The following is a 7,074-nucleotide window of genomic DNA, read 5'->3' as shown; positions in this document are numbered from 1 at the left end:
CAAGCACAATTTACTTCGTAGGGGCTGAACATTAAGTGAGATGATCCGTGTAGTACCAGTTTTAATCAGTGCTAGCCATCGTCTGGCAAACGCTTAACAGAGGAAGCAAGTCTATAAAGGAGCTACTGTGTGCTTTCTTCCCTTGGAAGACTTATAAGCAATCTATAGAGGTGGAGGTGGGGGGACTGAAACTAGGGCCTCACACATGCTAGGCAAGTGTTCTACCACTCAGCTGTATTCCCAGCCTCATAAGCAATCTTAATCATCTTGTGACTTCATTGGTTATCACAGTGATTGGCACATATTAATCAAACAACTAGGAGATATTAATAGATTTCTACAGAGTTTAAATTATGGAGGCAGACAGTAAATTCTGTAGTACATGAGGAGAGAATGTTATAAGAAAGGCAAAATAGGAAAAGCTGTCTGGGTGCAAGTTCAAATAGGATGGGGAAAGCAGCTTCACTGACTTGAGTTAGTCAGAGGAATTATCTGGGGAGAGAGAAGATTCTAGACAGAGGAACAGTGCAAGGGCACTCAGCCTAATGTGTTTAAGACGCAACAATGAGCCAGGCTTGGTGGCATATGCCTGTAATGCCAGCACTCGAGGAGGCAGATTTCTGTGAGTTCGAGGCCAGCTTGGTCTACAAAGTGAGTTCAGGACAGTCACGGCTACACAGCGAAACCCTGCCTCGGGAGGGAGGTAGATACCAAGGAGGTGGGTGGAAGGTGGAAGTTGTTGAGAGCGCATATTGCTCTCGCAGAGGACGCGTAACTCCAGCCTCCCAGTGTGTACTCGTTAACTTGACACGAGCCAGGGTCACATACAATGAATGCAGCCATCAGACTGGCACATGTAGGCAAGCATGTGGGCATTTCTATTAACTCTGGGTATGAGAGGGCCCAGCCTACTGTGGTGGATAGCACCTTTGGGCAGGTGGTCCTGGGATATATGAAAGTTCCTGCCCTGACTTCTTTTCATGGTGGACTACAACTCTAATAGAAATTCTCTCCTTATCACGGTGTTTATCACAGTAATAGAAACCCAGCTATGATACAGGAGATCCTCTGAGGGCACTAGCACTTCTGTGCATGTACCCTACCCCCCAACACACATACATGATTACACACTCACTGCCCCTTGGGGAGGGGCCAGAGAGATGGCCCACAGGTTTTCACAACTTGGGGTTCTTCTAGAGGACAGACTCAATTTCCAGCACCTACATGGCAGCTCACAACTGTCTGTACCTCTAGTTCTAAGGTATCTGATGATCTCCTCTGGTTTACAAGCACCAGGCAAGCACTGGTCATTATTGGGCATGGGGGGAGGGGAAGGGAGGGAGAGGGAGGAGAGAGGAGAGGAAAGGAGAGAGACCTGGCAACATTTTTAGTTACTGCTATATCCTGAGGACACAGAGATGACAATTTGCTACTTGTTAATGAGGAAACAATAATTTATTGAACTATACCAAGTTTAAAGGTAGGCAGAGGATAGTATGAAAACAACTTCATAGGAGGGACCAGACCTGACTCTCAAGAGATGAAGATTTGCTATAGCTTAAGGGTTTTGTTCAAGGCTCCAATGCCTGTCTGTTGTGTGCAAGACCCTGAGATTAATCTCTAGCCTTATGGGGTTTTTTTTGTTTGTTTTTGTTTTTAAAGTGTACCATATGGGATGAAACTGCCTGTGGAGTTGGTAGAAAAATGTCTATGAACCTGTAATATAGAAGATGCTAGACCTTGCACAGTCAATTTCCCAGGAAATATTTACTGAATTGACTCGGCATATATATGACTCAAGTCTAAGAAAAAGCACTCACAGTTCCAACCCACTTTATTGAGTAGACTACCTGCTCTTCCATTCCTCCGCCCAGTAACAAAACTGATTCTCCCTTGTAGAATTTTCCCCTTCACTCTGTCCATTTGTTGAGTCAACTTTCTTGCTGTTCCAAGAGGCAAATGATTGGCAAATCATTTCAAGGTTCCTGCTACTCCAGACAAGTGACTGGCTTAAGTTGAGGTAAACTCAGTGATCCAAGTAAGGTAAAATGAACTATTTTCATAGCATATATGCTAGAACTAGCAAGAAAGAATCTTGGCATCTTGTGATGGCTAATCAAAGTGAAGGTCTTGAAGAAATGTCACATGCAGCCACCCAGCTCTCAAGTGACCTGGTTTACCAGAAAGAGACTTTAGATCTTTTTTGTTTTTAGACAGGCTTTCTCTGTGTAGACTTCGGAACTCAAAATGATTTGACTGCCTCTGTCTCCCAGAGTCCTGGGATTACAGGCATGAGCCATGGCTCCTGGCTTAGATCGGACTTTCAATACAAGAACATTCAGGGTCTTCATGTTCATGCTGTAATCTCTTGGACCATTTTTCTATCAGCCTTTCCATACATCAGCCCTCATACTTCAAGGCCGTCTATGTCGAACTCTTCACATTTTATACACATTACAGAGATAATAAAGCAAGCCACTGGGGAGTTTGTTTTCTTTCTTTAAGATAGGGTTTCACTTTGTAACCCTGGCTGGCCTCCAACCTCAGAAATCACCTGCCTCTGCTAGGATTAAAGACATGTGCCAGCATGCCCTGCCAAAACACTGAATTAAACAAAGGCCCCATATCATCTGCATAGACCTGCAGTCTGCAGTGGGAAGGTACAAAGCAAAGGTTGAGATCAGGCTTCGTTCCAGTAGTCTATCAGGCTTGACAATAACTGTGATCAGTTTTGTCAACCTGACACGAAATCTGGAATAACTAGGGAAGAGTCTCAGTGGGGCATTTCCCAGATCAGGTTGGCTTGCAGTGATTATCTTCATTATATTAACTGAAGTTGGGGGACTCATTTACTCATGCCCTGGGTTTGGGGTCCCGGACCGAAGAGAAAATGAGGAGTCTAAGCACCCATTCTCTGCTCTTGACTGTGGATAGGACGCTGCTTCAAGTTCATGTGGATTTGATTTTTTCCTATGGTCTGCAATTGGAACTACGATATTAAAAAAAAAAAAAAATTCAAGTTGCTTTTGTCAAGTTATTTTATTGTATCAATGGAAAACAAATCTAAGACAATAAGTGAAGCTAGGAAACACATAAGATCACCTGAGGATCCTAAATGCCACAAGGCATTTCAGTTTGGTTCCATGTCTGAAATTTAGGATCAATTCATTATTGTGAGGACTAATGGAGAGTGGATAGCAGAGATACAGGACATGAGAAACTGGATGGCTGTCATCAAGAGTTGGAGATTTGCCCCAGCTTGGTCCCTCAGAATGGTCTGAATATTAGTCTCATATTTGACCTCACTTCCCCACTATGAGCATCCCAGCAGAGGGAGCCAAATACAGAGAAACAGGAATTCCCAAAGCAACAGGATCTTGGAGGTCATCTTGCCTCCTCAGACACATGCTCAGAGATTGGGGAAGGCTGCCTAACAACCTAAAAACTGTATGTGTATGTGTGTGGTATACATTTTTATATCTTGGGCCCTAACACCCATAAACTGTTTGTAAATTACTAGGACCAACTGGGATCCCCAGTGCTATCCGGATGGCCTAGTTAGATCTGAGAACCTTAGAAAAGGGAGCTTGGAACAGGCATGGTGGTACATGCCTTTGATTCCAGCACTTGAGAGTTAGAGGTAGGCAAAATCTGAGTATGAGATCCAGGCCAAGCCAGACAGGGTGACCTCATCTCAAAATAATAAAGATTATTAACAAGAGCCGGAGCCAGAGCCAGCATTCAAGGCCAGCCTGAACTAAACTAACCCCATCTCAACAGTACATACACCCACACACAAACATGCAAGTTACATGTTTGAAGAGGTGGGGAGAGAAAATGTCATGTGGGAGCAGTACCCGTGTGGCATTAGGAATCACAAAGGGCAACAGCGAAAATCATGGCAGTGTATGCCTGCAATTCTAGCACTAAAGAGGTTCAGTCATGTTTGAAGCCAGACTTGACTACATACAGTTAAATTGTGTCCTCCCTTCCCTGCTACATAAATCAAAAAGCAACGGGGTTAGTTCCTCTAATCATGATTTACTAGCAGAGCACAGCATTACAGATTTGGAATATTTTATAGCTTTATTTTCCACTTACCTCCACTAAGACAGATGAAGATTCACCCACCCAACCTCTAGAGGTATTAAAACAAAGGCCCAGAAAACTCAACAACTTACCTAAGACCAGACACCATCCAAGATCAGAGATGGGCCTGGGAGCAACAGCTAAGGGCTCAAGAAAGGGAAGGCATGCAGGCATAGCAAGAGCCTTCAGAGCCCAGTCCTGGCTCGTGGCCAGGCCTCATATCCACCCTTCCAGAGCCAGTCCTTCACGCTCCCACCACAGTCCCCTGAGAGTCCATCACCCTGGCAACAGCCAGAGAAAGTCCCTTCTAAAATATTTATGGCTCAGAGAAGTCCAGAGGCTTGGAGAAAGCTGATGTCATCCTTCTCAGCTTGCAGGTGACTGACAAGCAGGGCAGCTGGGAGGGTGGGCAAACACTTAATTCAGAGCTCTCAAAAGAACCTGAGGGCTCTAAATGGCAATGGAAGGCAGAGCCTGTGTGACAGGACTTTTAAGAATAAGCCTGGAAGACAGAAACTTTGAATGTTGTGTAGTATTCTGTCCAAACCCAGTTTCTCAGATTTAAAATACATTTGCTTGTCAGATCCCATTTAGCAGGGAGGAACTATTTATGGAATAAACAGGCCTTGATAAATACATAAGCAATGAGTTGAAATTTAAATCCCGATGTTTGATCTCAAGTTCTGAGCTTTTCTGTAAAATTTTGTGATTCCCAAGTGACTATCTTGTACCTGAAGATTGTGGATGACCTATCTCTCTCAAGAGAAAAACTGAAGACAAAACACTGGCAGAGATTAACTAGTAAGGGGGAGCCTTGGCACTCTCCCAAAACTGATAGAAGCTATTAGTGTAGAACCATTCACTATTCACATAACCAAACCTTTATTGAAGTCCTTATGCAGAGGCAGATACTTGAGAAATGTAGTACAGAGGCGAAGCAGAACAGCTCTACCCTTCAATAACTTTTGGGCAAGCACTAACAACAAAAAAGATGAACAAAGTTTAAAATAACTTTGCCTAAAAGTAAATGATTCTCAACTTTTTTTAGCATGTTACTGAGAAGGTGAAAATCTCTTCTGGGAGTCCTCTGGAAATGTCCAAGGGCTGCCAGGCTGAAGGTTCCAAAAAAGGTGTTCCAACACATTCTATGGAAGCTAAGGGAAAACAAAAGACTGGGAATGAATGGCACAGGAGCCGCGTGTGTTCTGACCTGAAGAGCCATGCCAGGGATTTAGTTTTTTTCAAGACGGGTTTCGCTGTGTAGCCTGGGTGTCCTAGAACTTGCTCTGTAGACCAGGATGGCCTCAAACTCAAGGATCCATCTGCCTCTGCCTCCCAAGTTATGGGATTAAAGGTGTGTGTATCACCAAACTTTTCAATTCCTTTTTTTTTTTTTTTTTGAGCCCAGTTCCCCCACATGTACTAGTGAGACATGGTTCAACTACTGAGTTAAGCACCCAGCTCTCCCCGCTAAAATGTCTTGAGTAGGTAGATGGAACTGTTAACAAAGGAGTCCCCTGAAGCTCTGAGGACTCCATCTGGTCCTAAAGACTCCTAAGAAGATCCTGGCTGGCTTTCTGTGGGTAAATCAGATCAAGAGGTGGGGTAAAAAGGAACTGTTGATCTCCTCTCCTGGGTTTCTATGTCTCAGCCAATGCCCCAGGCCAGCCTCTATACAGCAGGTAGCTCCTGGTATTCAGGGTCCTCTGACAGCTGCAAAGAAACAAAGTGGAAAATTAAGAAACTTGAGGTTCTCAGCCTTCACCTGGTCAGGGTTTGTCCCTTACAACCTTTCTTTTCCATAGAAGCCTCCAGTTACTACATTCGCAGGCAGGTTCCTAGGTACACACAGATGGGCAAAAGACAAAAGTCCATAGCCACTGTGAACTCTCTCTTAGTCAGGTCATGTCTCCAGCCCTATGTCACTCTCCCATCCTTGAATATGACTGAGCAAAAGGATCTGGGGGGAAATGAACCAAACATCTGAGACCTTAACTTTGCTCTCAGGTTGTTGTTTTTCAAATTTATTAATGTGCATTGATGCTTTGTCTGCATTTGTGTCTGTGTAAAGGTTAAGATTCCTTGAAACTGTACTTACAGACAGCTGTGAGCTACCATGTGGGTGCTGAGAATTGAACTACTGAGCCATCTCTCTAGACCCATTTTTGTTTTGTTTTGAGACAAGAATCTTACTATATAGCCTCAACTGAGAACTCACTATGTAGATCAGGCTTGGCCTTCAACTCAAGAGATCTGTTTCTACCTCTGCAATGCTGAAAATAAAGACATGTTCCACCACCCCAAAATTTTCAGCTTTCAAAATAGAATAAATTGGTTCTCTCAGACATGAAAAAGCTTGAATTTAAAACTCTTAGAAGGAGCTAGGTGTGATGGTGCATGCTTATAATCCCAGGATTCTAGGAGGCAGGGGCCAGTGCATCTCTGTGAGTTCAAGGGCAGCCTGGTCTACGAAGTGAGTCCAGGCAGCCAAGGCTACACAGAGAAATCCTGTTTTGGGGGAAGAAAACAAAAACAAAAACAAAACAAAATAAAACAAAAAAAACCTCTAAGAAAAGGAATACAAAAGTTCAATTTTAGGTTCAAGGGTCCATATCATCTGATCAGCCCTGCCCAAAACCCAGGATTATCTTTAGAGGACTGTGTACCTAGCTTCTGAATGCAGGTGCTTCAGAAGTCAGGGGCATTGGATCCTCTAGGGCTGGAGATAAATGGTTGTGAGCTGATGGACATGAGTGCCAGGAAACAAACCTGGGCCACCTCTCCAGGGCAGCTTCTTCTAATGTCACTGCCTACCACAGCAACCATTGTTCCAGCCCATAATCAATCAGTCAATCTTTATTTCTTTTTGAGGCAGGGTGTCACTACACTGTAGCTTTGGCAGAAAGTAAACATATAGATACTCTTGCGTTAAAAGGACTGTTCTCCCCACCATGGCTGGCTTTAGCTCATGATCTTTTTTTTTTT

The 7,074-nt window shown here is 43.8% G+C and overlaps 1 protein-coding gene across 1 annotated transcript in view; it reads right to left on the bottom strand.

Moving 5' to 3' along the window:
* Positions 1-3,024: 3,024 nt before the first annotated feature.
* Khdrbs1 (KH RNA binding domain containing, signal transduction associated 1) overlaps positions 3,025-7,074 on the bottom strand; it is a 40,240-nt gene continuing 36,190 nt past the window's right edge. The window contains exon 11 of the transcript XR_002476399.2: positions 3,025-5,802. The gene's annotated coding sequence lies outside the window, so the exon portion shown is untranslated. The remainder of the gene's footprint in view (positions 5,803-7,074) is intronic.

The sequence above is a fragment of the Meriones unguiculatus genome, chromosome 3 (genome assembly GCF_030254825.1).
Source record: "Meriones unguiculatus strain TT.TT164.6M chromosome 3, Bangor_MerUng_6.1, whole genome shotgun sequence".
NCBI classification, from domain to species: Eukaryota; Metazoa; Chordata; class Mammalia; order Rodentia; family Muridae; genus Meriones; species Meriones unguiculatus.
The sequence above is the reverse complement of the archived record's forward strand: the minus strand, read 5'-3'. Positions and strand labels throughout refer to the sequence as shown.